At 42.2% G+C, this 15828-nt stretch overlaps 1 protein-coding gene across 13 annotated transcripts in view; it reads left to right on the top strand.

Annotated features, from left to right (window-relative positions):
- Positions 1-15828, top strand: part of LOC105472617 (lebercilin LCA5 like) — a 44299-nt gene continuing 28471 nt past the window's right edge. For 4 of the 13 annotated variants that reach the window (XM_071095728.1, XM_071095729.1, XM_011726024.3 and 1 more), the window contains exons 1-3: positions 133-399; positions 1958-2023; positions 10629-10781. The gene's annotated coding sequence lies outside the window, so the exon portion shown is untranslated. The other 9 variants (XM_071095733.1, XM_011726028.3, XM_011726023.2 and 6 more) reach the window with 8 other exon arrangements.

Here is a 15828-nt window from a genome sequence, read left to right as displayed (position 1 = left end):
GAGTGCGCATGCGCGCGCCCAGCACCCTCAGGCCTGCGCGTCCCAGCAGGCCTCGCGCACGGGTTTCCATGGCGACGGGCCGCCACTGCGGCCTTGCTGCAGTCGCGGGAACCGCGCGGAACAGGTAACGGCCCAACTGCCGCCATCGTCCGCCGCAGCCGGTTGCCCTGTTACTGCCCCAACGCTGGTCCCGTCCGGACGCGCCTGCTACGCTCTTTCTGGGCTTCCGGTATCGCCGGTCACTGCGTCCTCGCCCCTGCCTGCCTCGCTGGCGCCTGGCCGTTTCCTCCTCGCAGCGCAGTCTGGCAAGGAACAGCTACTCCGGCTCGGCAGTGGCCGGGCGCCCCGGCGACACACGTACTCTCAGGCCCGCTGGGCAGGGGGGACGCCTGGGCCGAGGTGACCGAGGGCGCCCGGGGCCGCGCCTGGGTCCGGCAAGGGGGCAGAGGCCGATCTCACCGCCGCCCCACCGAGGGACTTTCGGGTTTTTCTATCTGAATCTTCTATCTGACCTCCGATTTTGCCTTTGCTTACTTGCTGTTTTGCTTGGGATTCGTTTTTCTTTAAAACCTTAGCGCTGGCATCTCCCTATGTCGCAGGAATCTAAATCTTTTGAAATGTCTTCTCTGTGTATGTCCCCCACTCGCCCAGTCTCGGGACTCTTTATCCACACCCTTTCCTCAGCGTGTTAACATCTCGTTGCCACACTGAAGCCGACGGTTAAGTTTTTTCAGAGCCCAGTTTTTTTCACGGCTGAATGTGAGCTTGAGCCTTTTTGCGTCTCCTCTCAATCCCTAGATGAACTCATCCAGTCTCCTGTACTCAGAGCCTATCTGAATGCCAGTGAGCCCCAAGTGTGCATTCCCAGCCCTCGCCCCTCCCCTGAACACCAGACCCCTGCATTCAGCTGCCTGCCACATCCCTACTTGGATGTCTACAGCATCTCAAACGCAGCTTATCCAAAATAGCTCTCAATAATTCCCCAAGCCAAGCCTGTCCTCCCACAATCTTAATCCGCCATAGTTGCTGGGAATTCCATTCTCCAGTTGCCCGAGCCTTGTATCCTGCTTGAGTCCTGTTTTTCTCTTCCTCACCTTCAGTCTGTCAGCACTGCCTTCAAAATGCACCCGAATAGATTCACAATTCTACCATTTCTCTCAACCCCCACTGTCACCACCTTGGTCCAGGCCCCCATCATCTGGTGCCTGGATTACTTTACTTGCTTCCTAATTGGTTTCCCTGAGTCTGCCCCTCCCCCACTTGAGCATGACAGCCTTAATGCTATTTCCCGTTCTCTGTTATTTCGTATGAATAAGTTTTTTAAAGGATTATGTAAATTACAATTTCCTTATATAAATTACAATTTCCGTAGATAAAAGTGCAATATTTTCAGTATGTATTTTGCACATTGCAACTTTTAAACCGGGTAAACAAGTCTACATAAGCATCATGCTAACAAGCTGACAATGTAAAGATGCGCCTTAGCTGTGTTAGGTATATATATGACAGTGCCCCTGGAACAGAACTATGGCCAGAGCTTTACAAGGGACTGTCCTGAAGAACAAAAGAATCCAGAGCCGGGCCGGGCGCGGTGGCTCAAGCCTGTAATCCCAGCACTTTGGGAGGCCGAGACGGGCGGATCATGAGGTCAGGAGATCGAGACCATCCTGGCTAATACGGTGAAACCCCGTCTCTACTAAAAAAATACAAAAAACTAGCCGGGCGAAGTGGCGGGTGCCTGTAGTCCCAGCTACTCGGGAGGCTGAGGCAGGAGAATGGCGTGAACCCGAGAGGAGGAGCTTGCAGTGAGCTGAGGGATCCGGCCACTGCACTCCAGCCTGGGTGACAGAGCAAGACTCCGTCTCAAAAAAAAAAAAAAAAGAATCCAGAGCCTTCTTCCCAGTGCAAAGACAGGAATCATGTAGGAGTTTAAGCTCTTCCTTTTTTTATTTTTTAGAGAAGCACCAAAAGAGGCAAACTGAGATGCAGATAAATGATCATCCGTATGCTGATCATTTTGATAGTAAGTACCTGGGTGCTGATACGGCGATCAATGTGACAGGTCCCTGCCCTCAAGGAGCTAAGGTCCCTACATACCTGTACCCTTGCCAATCTCTCTCTCTTTTTTTTTTCATTTTTTTGAGATATTGTCTCACTCTGTTGGCCAGGCTGGAGTGCAGTGGCATCATCTCGGCTCACTGCAACCTCCATCTCCCGGGCTCAAGCAATTCTCCTGCCTCGGCCTCCTGAGTAGCTGGGATTACAGGTGTGCACCACCACACCCAGCTAATTTTTGTATTTTTAGTAGAGATGGGGTTTCACCATGTTGGCCAAGCTGGTCTCAAACTCCTGACCTCAGGTAATCCGCCCGCTGTGGGATTCCAAAGTGCTGGGATTACAGGCATGAGCCACCACGCCTGGCCCTACCCTTGCCACTCTCTTAAACCCTATCTTTTCTCTTTTGCCGTCAGGTAAAACCCCAATTAACCAAAGTAACAGAGTAGGATTGCCACAGTTAGCTGAGGGTCTATAGGAGATTGCATTTCATAAATGACCACTTTACTCAGATTTGATCTCCCACCACACCCTTGTGCTGTCACTTCATAGAGAAACTTGAAGCTGTCACATGGGAATCCCCTCATTCTTCAGCTGCCAAAACTGCAAGCCTTACTTATATCTGTTCCTACCTTCCTTCCTCCTCCTAACCAAAGCCACTCCCTCTCTGTGCTTTGGATCCCATCCCTTTCCACTCGCCAAAAACTCTACACTGTCAGGTATGCATTCCCTCTCCCATATGATCACCTATTCCATCTCAGCTGGCTCTGCCATGGTTTTGAAGCATGTTGAAGTTTCCCATCACAAAAGAGAAAAAAAAGAATCTCCTATGACCCCACATTCCCCTTCAGTTTCCAGTTATTGTCCAATCCCTTATCCCTTTCGACAGGCAAACTTTAAAGAACTGCCTTATTCGATACCTCTATTATTTGTCTCTCACTCCTCAGCCAGCCTGGCTTCCCTCTTCATCTCTGCTAAAACAAAAACCGGGAATGAAACATTTCCAGGCCTCGTCTTGCTCAGTCTCTCAACAGCATTTGAAACTGCTGCCCCCATTTCACTCTACAAACACTGTCTGCCCTTGGCTTCTGTGACCACCCCTGTCTCTCCTGCTTTTCCTGCTGCCATTCTGGCTCACCCTCCTCTCCCAGGCTCCTTAATATTGGAGATCCTCAAAGCTCGGCCTCTGTTCCCATTTTGTTCTCCATTGCGCCCCCTCATCTAGCACAGGGCACAGATTCACACGCACAGCTTTAAGTTCCAGCTGTGTGCTCTTGACTCCCACCTTTCTCCAACTTGACCTTTTCTCAGCTAGACTCGTACATTCAGCTAGCTGCGTGACAGTGTTTCTTAATATCTCTCAGTCTCCTCCAATTCAACATGCACAAGACCAAACAACCCCACTTCCCAACCCCAACTGGGACCTCTTCCATTGTACCCAGGATTCCTCCTTGACCGTTACCACACCCCAACACCCAGTGAATCCTTAAGCCCAGGTGAGGTTGTCTCCTGGGCATCTTTCACATCTCTTCTTTGTCATGGATGCCTAAGTCCAAACTACCACCTTCATTCAGCCTGCTGCAGTCCTGTACCAGCTGGTCTCCCCACATCTCTGGTTTTTCTCGATTCTTCACCACCCTGCAGCCAGAGTAACCTCTTCAGAAGGCAGAGCTGATTATGCCATCCCTCCCCACCTCCCTCTTTTGCTTACCGCCAGCTTCCCATTGCCCTTGGATTAATGATCCACATCATAGGCACGCCTTCCCAAGGACCTGCAGCTGCTCACCCCCGCCTGCTTCTCAAGACTCATCTGAAACGGCTGGCCCTCCTCACTGGGCTTCAGCCACATGGGCCTCCTCCACCCACCAGGCCTTGGCATTCTTTTCTCTCTGTCTGCATTGTTTGTCCTTCCTCCCTCTCATCCTCTCTTGCCTAGTTAGTTCCCACTGACCCTTCCTATCTCAACTCAGACATCACTTCTACAGGGATAACTTCCCCGATCACTGTCAGGATCAGTTTCACCTTCACAGAGTTGTATCTCCTTCCTTGAAGACACTCGGGACAGTCACTATTATGATTAGTTCATTACAGAAAGTCCCACAAAAACAGAAACATTTGCTGTTTGTGTTCATCACTGTATCTCCACACCCCACATAGTGCCTGACACATAGTAAGCACGCAAATGGGTGCTGAAAGAATGAATGAAATGAACATTCTAATGTGTAAGAGATACTAAGTGCCGTGTGTTTTAGAACAATTCTATTAAAATAGAATGAAACTCCTAGTAAAAAATAATCAGGCAAACACTGAAAATTAAAAAGAATGTTGTGGCAGGGTGGCTAAAAACGGGTACTTGGGTAAGATTTGTAGCCCTTTACTCAGTGTGGTACATTGCATTTGCCACCACTTGGTGGAAGTAGAGAGGCATGGGTTCTTACCCTGAAGGTGACTGGGATGTCAGTCTGCTAGTGAATTCAAACATTTGTTCTAAAATACATAAAGTTGTTAAATTACCAAAACCTGCATAGCATAGCTAGTCTGTAACCATCCAGACTTTGAACGTGGCACATTTTCATGTTATCAAATAAACTTGAAATTTCTGATATATATAGGTATATTTCATTTATGAAATTTAGTGCTAGATGTCACTGAGAAATCAGCCAATTTCTTGCCTGAGACATTTGAGGCCTACTAGCTAGTTGTATTGGCAGAACTGGGAACATACCTTTTTTCTTCCAGAGTATACTGCCTCTCAATCAGTGTTTTGTTCGTCTGTTTTTTCGGTTTTGAAACTGGGTCCCACTCTGTCCCTCAGGCTGGAATGTGGTTGTGCGATCACAGCTCACTCCATCACTGCAGCCTTGACTTCCTGGGCTCAGCCTCCTGAGTAGCTGAGACTGTCACACTGGCTAATTCTTTTTTTAGGAATGGGGTCTCACCATGTTGCCCAGGCTGGTCTCAAACTCCTGGGCCCAAGTGATCCACCTGCCTCAGCCTCCCAAAGTGCTGGGATTACAGGTGTGAGCCACCACACCAGGCCAATCAGTGTTAAGAATCATAACCTCCCTTTGTCAATGTTTAGAGTGACTTGCATAATTTCTGAAGCAAAAAATTGGGACACATAATCGTAAAAGATAAAGTGTTTGAAATAATGTTCTTGAAAACCATAAGATATTGATTATCCTAGCTATATAATACCACATTTATAAGCCTAGGGAAGAGCTTTTCTATTCATTTAATATTTTTGTCAAAGAGTTTAGAGTTCAGGCTTTTCATTCAGTAAGAAGACCTGAACTTGGGTCTGGCTGATGTTTTTTCTATCCAGACAGGCTGTGCTTGTGGCAGGAAGGCCACAGAAATGGTGCTGTCATCTTCACAAGTGCCCATGGTCACTAGTGAATGTCACCTGTCCCACCCTGGTGACATGAACCTTGATTACCTGTTCAAGCACGGATCTGCCAGGTTTCTCCACAGCCACCTGTTTTCCCTTGCATTCGATTTGTACTTTGGAAAGAGATACTCTGACATGGTAAATCCCATTTTGTTTTGTGTTTTTAAGACCGGGTCTCACTCTTGTCCAGGCTAGAGTGCAGTGCTGGCATGATCGCAACTCACTGCAGCCTCAACCTCCCAAGTAGCTGAGACCATGGGTGTGCGCCACCATACCCAGCTAATTTGGCTTTCTTTATAGAGATAGCATCTCCCTATGTTGCCCAGGCTGATGTATCCTCCTTATTGGTATTGATGCTCAAATTCCCCTATCTTTGACTAATGGGAGCTTCTTAAAGCTGGCTCCTGTGCCCTTTTGATACACACCAGCCTTTCTTCTCTTTGCCTGCCTCAGGCTTAGGATCATCCGTTTCTCCAAGGAACCCTGATTCATTATAGCAGAGAATGGTATTTGGTGGAGAATGGTACACAATGTACTCATTGTTTCTGGGGTGTCATTGATTCTAGGCCCTCTCAGAGAGCAGAGTTAGGGGAAAAATACACACACACACACCTAGACATACATATGCATATACACATACACATACATTTATAGATACATGTGCACATAGATCTGTAACTGTATATACCTCCTTGTGTATATATGTGTGTGTGTATTTGAACCTAGCGTTTCGCATTCTAATCCAACATTTCAGGGTTCTTTCCAGCCTTTCCTCTTTCAGACAGTAAGAAATTTGAGCCCATGATTCTAAATATATTATGTCCTCAGTTAACTTGTTAGCTCTAATTAATTTCCTAATTTTGCCAGCTACCTGACGCCTCTTTGTCACTCCTTCCCCTTACAACTACTTGACTCTGCTTTCTCAGCCTTCAGCCATGCTTCCGCCACTGCCTCTACAGGAAAGCCACCTCCTTTTTGAAAAAAAATTTGCACGGAGTGCTTATGAGAGGGTCTGCTGTTTTCTCCAGCTCATTTTTCCAAAGCAAACAATCCCACCAGCTCTCTCAGGTTGGTCATCTTTTTCCTAGATATAGTCCAAGGCAAGGTAAAGCAAGCTGGTTTCTGGAACCATTAAGATATTTCCCCAAAACATTTGAACTCACCAACTCACCATCTTCTCTGACTTCTTGAAATTTGTAACAGTGCATTTCATTTGCATGTAATAGCCTGCTTTTAGTCTCATTTTAATTTGTGATGTTTTTCAAGGTATCTGTGTTAGTTCTGTATTGCTGCTACAACAAATTACCCCAAACTCAGTGGCTTAAATTTATTTTCTTACAGCTCTGGAGGTCAGAAGTCTGAAATGAGTCTTAAGGGGCTAAAGTTAGGATGTCAGCAGGACTGATTCCTTCTAGAGGATCCAAGGGAGGATCCATTCCCTTCCCTTTTCTAACTTCTAGAAAAGCCTGTATTCTGTGGTATATGACCCCTTCTTCCATCTTGAAAGCCAGCAGCATAGCATCTTCTCCCTCTGACTCTGCTTCTCTCATAACAGAGCCTTCTCACTCTGACCCCTCCTGTGTCCTTCTTAGACAGGCCCATGTGATTACATTAGGTCCACATGGATAATCTGGGATAATTCAGGATAATCTTCCCACCTCAAGACCTGAAATTGATCACATCTGCAAAGTCCCTTTTGCCATATATAGTAACACACACAGGTTCTGGGGATTAGGACATGGACATCCTTAGGGGACCATTATCCAGCCTACCACTGTACCAAAGGAAAGCCTTAAATCTTAAAAATGAGAATTTAACTGTTTTTTATGGAAGGTAATGAGCAACATGTAGACATTGATTGGAAAATGAACATATCTTGGAGAGCTTTACATACCTACACATACAGAGATATGCTTTATTTTTTATATTAGGCATTATCAGTATTATTATTCATCACAGTTATAATAACAATGTTTTATCTAATTCTTTAATTTTTGCCATTCTGGTAGACGAAAAATGGAATCTAGTTGTTTTCATTTGCATTTCATTATGAGTAAGCTTGAACATCTTTTTATGTAACTCTTGGTTTTCTGTGTTTCTGTAATGTGCTTATTCTGTAATGTGTTCATATCTTTTGCCCATTTTACTAATGGATTATTTTAAGAGGTCTCTGTAAATTAAGGAAATTAGGTCTTTGTCATATGTGTTGAAAATCTTTTTTCCAGTTTGTAAGATGCCTTTGCACTTTATTATTTTTTTAATTATAAGGAAGTTTTTAAATTTTTATGCAGTTATTTTTATCAGTTGTTTCCTTTATGGTTCAGGGCTTTATGTTTTTCCACACTCTGTGTTTTCTTTTAATAATTTTTTAAACATTTATATTTTGAATCCATCTAACCGTCATTTTAGTGTAAGAAATGCAATAAGAATGTGCTTTTGTTTTGATTTCCGGGTAGATTCTGGCCTACCTCTCATCATTTACTGAAGTGCACTTTCTCTACCTTTATCTTACACTAGGCTACCATATGTATTTGTTTGTGTTTCTGTTTCTGAACTCTTTATTCCAGTATATTGTTCTGTCAAAGCATTAGTATCGGGCTATTTTAGTGACTATAGCTTTATATCTCAGTGTCTGATCAAAGTAGTCCCTTCTCATCATTTTTGTTCATATTTCTTTGTATTCTTTCATATTTATTTCTCTATATGAATTTTGTATCATTTGGTCAAATTTCACAAAATTACTCAGCATTTCACTGAGAATGCATTGATCATGTAGATTAAATTAGGGAGAATTTACAGCTTTATAATGTGTCCTTTTGATATAAGAACAAAATATGTCTTTCACTTAAATATTTTATTTCAGTAGTTTTAAAGTTTCCTTCATATTATTCATAATATACTTAGATGTTTTAAATATTTGGACTGATATAGTAAGTGGGATATTTTTCATCTATTTCCTAAGTCATTTTATTTTGCATATAGAAAAGATTATTTTTAGGGCCAGGCACACCTATAATTCCAGCACTTTGGGAGGCCAAAATGGGCAGATTTCTTGAGCCCAGGAGTTTGAGACTAGGGCCTGGGCAACATGGCAAAATCCCATCTCTACAAAAAATTGGCCAGGCATAGCGGCATGTGCCTATAATCCCAGTACCTGGGAGACTGAGGTGGGAGGATCACCTGAACCCAGGAGGTTGAGGCTGCAGTGAGCTGTGATCGCGCTACTCCAGTCTGGGCGATGGAATGAGACCCTGTCTCAAAAAAAAGATTAATTTTATAGCCATGGTGTAACCTATAGTGTCAATTTAATTCTCTTGATAGTGTTTTATAAGTACATAATCATTTCATTTCCACATAATAACTTGCCTCTTCTTTTCCAATATTTAGACCTAGTACCTCCAGAACAATATTAATGAACAAAGTGACAGTAGGCCTTTCTTATCTTAATTCTTACATCAGTGTAAATTAATGTTTCACCATTAAAGTTTAAAGCTGTTTTTTTTGTTTGAGATAGGTATTTATCACATTGGGAAAGCTTTCATTTAGAGCTTTTCAGATTGGGTTAGCAGTAATGAGAAGTTTTATCAGGAGTCATGGAATGAAAAGAGGAATTAAAGAAGCACAGAGGCATCCTGAACATTAATTTATGTGATCAATATTTATTGGACACCTAATATTCTAAGGAACTCCTCTAGGCACTGAGGATAGAGCAGTAGACAAAGGAGCCAGAATGCATGCCACTGGGAAGCACACAGTTAGTGGGGAAGTATTTTACTTAGCTACAAACAGGCTAAGTAAAATAGGTGTTATAAAATAAATTTTAAAAGTAAAATAGATAATATGTGCTAAAGAGAAAAAATGAAATGGGGAAGGCAATAGGAAATGAGAGTGGATAAGAAAAGAAGGAAAATTTGCATGTTAAGTAAGTTTTTTTTTCCCAAGAGGCAGGACTGGTTAAGAATATAATTGCCGGCGAGGCTCTGTAGCCCAGATCACGCCTATAATCCCAGCACTTTGGAAGGCCAAGGCAGGTGGATCACTTGAGTCTTGGAGTTCTAGACCAGCCTGGGCAACATAATAAAATCCCATATCTGCAAAAATACAAAAATTAGTTGGGCATGGTGACACATGCCTGTAGTCCCAGCTACTTGGAAAGCTGAGGCAGGAGGATCACCTGAGCCCAGGAGGTTGAGACTGCAGTGAGCTGAGCTGAGATAACACCACTGCACTCCAGCCTGGATGACAGAGACTCCATCTCAAAAAACATGTATATAATTACCTACCCATAGAATAATTTCGGCCAGAAACACAGATGTAATCATTTGAATTAAATTATCCTTATGAATTAATTATAACTTCACTATGGAATTTTTTTCATTATATGCGTGTAACAAAATAAATATTTACTTTTAAGAATTAGGATTTTCTAGTTGTATTATTAACCAAGAATCTGATAATTCATGAAAGTGTGGAACCAGAATACATTTTAGTATATAATACTAAATCAGTCACTATCTGTGCTTCTAAAGTACAATCCAGTGCTTACAAGTAGTTACCAAGAGGGTCGTCTTTTTGTTATTTTTATTGTTGACAGGAAAGAAACACATAATTCAAAAACTTTAATTATTTACGTTCAACTCTGTACTGGAAAGAAAGAGCAGGCAGGTGAGCCACAAGATCTTTTGTTCTGTCAAAAACTTGAAAAGGCACTGCTGTGTATGGCTCCTTCAAATCTTATTTCAACATCACTGTTTAATAATCACATCCAAGAACTTCCCAATCAATTGCCAACAGGTGATTCACTTTCACAGAGAAAAAGCCGCCTATGGCTGGGTACAGTGGCTCACACCTGTAATCCCAGCACTTTGGGAGGCCAAAGTGGGTGGATCACTTGAGGTCAGGAGTTTGAGACCAACCTGGCCAACATGGTGAAACCCTGTCTGTACCAAAAATACAAAAAAATTAGCCAGGCATGGTGGCAGGCGCCTGTAATCCCAGCTACTCAGGAGGCTGAGGCAGGAGAATTGCTTGAACCTGGGAGGCGGAGGTTGCAGTAAGCTGAGACCACACCAATCTATAACACAAGGGAATATATATATATATATATATATAAACTGCTTCAAAATCTTATAAATGTTTATTTGTGAGATTGTAACATTTTCCTTTTGTAATATCATTTTAGGTTTTTTAAAATATATTCTTTCTTTAAAAAGAGACCAAAACCTGTCAAAAAATACTACCCTGGAAAGCTCATAAATACTACAGTGTGAAGAACCCTGTGCTTATCTTCAGTTAATCGTCAGACATCTTAGGGAAGTTTGATAAAGAACACCAGGTATGCAGTAATCCCTTTCAAACATTTTAGCGTGTTTTATTTTCCATCTGCCTTGTTGCAAAAGCAGGAGTAAAGACACCTGACTGTTGTATTCAGAATGATTCAGACGTATACCTTGATCTTCAGCATTCTTATTTCTAATTCACTAATTAGATAAGCACAATATAGAAGTTCACTGTTCTTATAAGCAGCCATCCCTTTTACCATAGTGCATTCCAGGAAAATGTAACCTCAACCAGATCAGATTTTTTTCCATTAGAACAGTGTTTATAATTACTCATTGTGTTCCTGAGTCATAACAGCAAAGAAACAACCATAAACTCTACAATGATAGAGACATAATAAAATTATGCTTCATGTGCAGTAAAATAGGCACCATTATACTGTAAACTGTTCAAAATATAAATGCTGCCAAACTAAATCTGAACTATACTGTAAATTTGATACAACAAAAACTAGTATAACTATAGTAGGTATTATATAATTACTAACTTTGCCTATTTTAAGATCCTTTAAGGCAAAAGCTTACCTTCTTCATCACCCCAGTCCTTGGAAGACACTAAATAGATGTTCTTTGACTGAACATATTAATTAATTAAGAACATCAGTGGCCAGACATGGTGGGTCATGTCTGTAATCCTAGCACTTTGAGAGGCTGATGTGGGAAGATTGCTTGAGCCCAGGAGTTCAAGACCAGCCTGGGCAACATAGTTGCCCAGCTACTTGCCAGGCCAAGGTGGGAGGACTGCTTGAGCCTGGGAGGTCAAGCCTGCAGTAAGCTGTGATCACCCCATTGCACTTCAGTCTAGGCAACAGAGCAAGACCCTGTCTCAAAAGAAAGAACATTAGGTGGTTGGTTTAAGGCCTGGATTTTTCAAAAATGCACCACATAATCAGAAATTTGTATGTGGAAACTACATTTTGTACTGATAACAGTAGAGAAATGTAGTGTATGTATATTAATATGAAGATTTCTGAAACAGTTTAATCAACTTAAAAGTTATAGGCCTGATACTAGTCATCAGTCAGTTTTTAACAGGTCAGTGAGAAAACTGATATTTAACAGACTGAATATATGATCCCACTTAACCTGCATTCAGGGCACATTCATTGCCGACTATTTTAACAGCCAAGAATCAAACTTGGTTTTACTTTTGTTTACACTGCCGATCGTATCTCTCAGACTCCATTTCATGAAAAAGAATAGAACTCACGCAGTGCCAGGTGAACCCAAACATACCTGTATTCAGGTCATATAGGTAGAAACTTTAGGATGATTGTGGAATCCTGGGAATTCCAGAATGCTAGAAATATCCAGTCTCTTTGGCAGGTATAGTTGATGTACAAGCAATTCTTTTGGAAATTTACCTGCCCTGCCAGGGCAGGAGAATTGCTTGAGCCCAGAAGTTCAAGACGAGCCTGGGCAATGTGGCGAAACTCCATCTCTACAAAAAATACAAAACTTAGCCGGCATGGTAGTGAACACCTGTAGTCCCAGCTACTCCAGAGGCTGAGGTGGGAGGATCACCTGAGCCCAAGAAGTTGAGGCTGCCGTGAGCTGTGATCACACCACTACACTGCACTCTAGCCTGGGCAACAGAGTGAAACCCTGCCTCAAAAAGAAAAAAACAAAAACAAAAACATATCTCTCTCTCTATATTTTATATATATGTGTGTATCTGTATATATATGAAATACTTAGGCATAAATCTAACAAAAGTTGTAAAAAAGTTCTGCACTGAAAACAGCAGAGCACTGCTGAAATTAAAGGAGACCTAATAAATGGGAGGCATACCTTATTCCTGGGTTAGAATTCTCCATTTTGACAAAGTGTCAGTTCTCCCTAAATTTATATGTAGATTCAACACAGTTCCAGTCTCAATCCTATTAGGCTTTTTTTTTTTTTAAGGAATTGACAAACTAACTCTAAAATTTACAGAGAAATTCAAAGGAACTAAAATAGCCAAAACAACTTTGGAATGAAACAACAGAGATGGCAAACTAATACTACCTGATTTCAAGATTAGTTATAAAGCTACAGTAACCCTGTAATGGCAGCACTTTGGGAGGCCAAGGTGGGCAGATTGCTTGAGCTGAGGAGTTCAGGACTAGCCTGGGCAACATGGTGAAACTCTGTCTCTGCAGGAAAAAAAAAAAAAAAAAAAAAGCTGGGTGTGGTGGCACGAACCTGTAGTCCAGCTATGCGGGAGGCTGAGTTGGAGGTTGCAGTGAGCCAAGATCATGCCACTGCACTCCAGCCTGGGCAACAGAAGGAGACCCTGTCTCAAAAAAAAAAAAAAAAAAAAAAAAAAAAAAAAGCTACAGTAACCAAAACAATGTGATATTGGTATAAAGATAGAGAAACAGGTCACTAGAACAGTATAGAGAGCACAGAAATAGATCAACATATGGATATCTGGGTTTTTACAGAGATGCAAAGGCAATTGAGTGGGAAAAGGAGAGTCTTTCCAACAAATGGTGCTGGAGCAATTGGATGTCCAAATACCAAAAAATGAATTTTGACCCATAATGAGTAACTCAAAATGGATTATAGACTTAAAGTAAAACTTCTAGAAGAAAGCAAGGAGGATATCTTTGTGACCTCAGGTCATGCAAAAATTTCTTAGATATAACCCCAAAAGGATCATACTTTTTTTTTTTTGAAACAGTTTCTCCTTACCCAGGCTTGAGTGCAGTGGCGCGATCTCAGCTCACTGCAATGTCCACCTCCCGGGTTCAAGCAATTCTCCTGCCTCAGCCTCCCGAGTAGCTGGGATTACAGGCACCCGCCACCACGCCCAGCTAATTTTCGTATTTTTTAGTAGAGACGGAGTTTCACATGTTGGCCAGGCTGGTCACGAACTCCTGACCTCAGGCAATCCGCCCACCTTCGCCTCCCAAAGTGCTGGGATTACAGGCATGAGCCACCGCGCCCAGCCAGGATCATTCTTAAAAGAACAAATTGATAATTGGGCTTCACCAAAATTTTTAAAAAACATTTTTAAGAGAATGACAAATCACAGATGAGGAGAAAATGTTTGCAAAGCATGTATCTGATAAAGGACTTATATCCAGAATATTCACAGCAGTTTTACTTTTAATAGCCCAAAACTGGAAATAGCTGAAATGTCTGTGAATAGATGAATAAACAAATTATGGTTTATACATGCAATTGGAAACTACTCAGCAACTTAAAAAAAACAAACGAACTATCGATATTGATGCACGTAGTAACATGGATGAATCTCATAATAATGCTAAGTGAAAGAAGCAAACCAAATAAAAATACATACTGGATTATTCCATTTATATAAAACTCTACCAAATGCAAAATAGTTGATAGTGACAAAAAAACAGTGTTTGCCTGGGTTGGGAGTGAGGCGCAGGGAAGGATGAGAGGAATTACAATGGGATGCTGGGAGACTTTTGGGAGATTATGTGGATGTGTTCACTGTCTTGATTGTGGTGATAGTTTCATGGAGATACACATTTCTAATCTTATCAAATGGTACTCTTATTAATTTTCTTTGAAACCTCAGTAAAAGAGCGTTAAAAATAAAGAATTGTAGGCCGGGCACGGTGGCCTGTAATCCCAGCACTTTGGGAGGCCAAGGCGGGCGGATCATGAGGTCAGGAGATCAAGACCATCCTGGCTAACACAGTGAAACCCAGTCTCTACTAAAAATACCAAAAAAAAAATCAGGCGTGGTGGCAGGCGCCTGTAGTCCCAGCTACTTGGGAAGCTGAGGCAGGAGAATCGCTTGAACCGCGAGGTGGAGGTTGCAGTGAACCAAGATCGTACCACTGCACTCCAGCCTGGGCGACAGAGCGAGACTCCATCTCAAAAAAAAAATTGTATCCCAAAGGCTTAGGAATCAGTTGTGTTAAATATATATGCTCAGTAAGCCAAATAAATTGACATATTTGATACATTTTTTTAATCTTCATTTTAAAATGTTAGTGAATCAGGTACAAAATTCATATACATGTTGATATCAGCTGATCCCAGTTTTCCTTTTTTTTTTTTTTTTTTTTTTTTTTTTTTTTTTGAGACGGAGTCTCGCTGTGTCACCCAGGCTGGAGTGCAGTGGCGCGATCTCGGCTCACTGCAAGCTCCGCCTCCCGGGTTTACGCCATTCTCCTGCCTCAGCCTCCGAGTAGCTGGGACTACAGGCGCCCGCCACCACGCCCGGCTAGTTTTTTGTATTTTTAGTAGAGACGAGGTTTCACCATGTTAGCCAGGATGGTCTGGATCTCCTGACTTCGTGATCCACCCGCCTCGGCCTCCCAAAGTACTGGGATTACAGGCTTGAGCCACCGCGCCCGGCCCCAGTTTTTCTTATGACCTCTTTTTGTCAAAGACTATGCCATTAATATTAAGAACAATTGTCTATTTGTTGTAGCAAAAAGCATACTGAGTTTACCTAAAAGCTGATTTTAGTGACACTGACATTAATAAGCAGTGATAAACACTGGGTCAGTCAATCCATACACTGATCTTACCAAGTTGTAAATACATTCTTTCAAAAGAATATAGCATCTAAATATACTCTACAAAGCATTTATGACAACTTTTAAATTTAGTAAGCTCCCAAAAATTCAGTGTCTTAGGATATGGATTGAAATTATGATTTTGATTTTCGGATATTTTTGCCTGTTTAATTATAAGACAAATCAGTGAACATAGCAATTAATCTGAAGTTGCTTATAGCTTTTTCTACATGAGACAGATTAGGTTATAGTAGTGATCAGTAGTAGAATTGATCACTACCTCATACTGTGTGTTTTAGAAATTTGACAAAAGCAAGTTGACAGTACATCCACTAGAAAATTCATGGCACGCCGGGCGTGCTGGCTCACGCCTGTAATCCCAGCACTTTGGGAGGCCGAGGCAGGCGGAGCACAAGGTCAAGAAATCAAGACCATCCTGGCCAACATGGTGAAACCCTGTCTCTATTAAAAATACAAAAATTAGCTGGGTGTGGTGGTGCGCACCTGTAGTCCCAGCTACTTGGGAGGCTGAGGCTGGAGAATCGCTTGAACCGGG

This window comes from Macaca nemestrina, chromosome 4 (assembly GCF_043159975.1).
Source record: "Macaca nemestrina isolate mMacNem1 chromosome 4, mMacNem.hap1, whole genome shotgun sequence".
Classification (NCBI taxonomy): domain Eukaryota; kingdom Metazoa; phylum Chordata; class Mammalia; order Primates; family Cercopithecidae; genus Macaca; species Macaca nemestrina.
The sequence above is the reverse complement of the archived record's forward strand: the minus strand, read 5'-3'. Positions and strand labels throughout refer to the sequence as shown.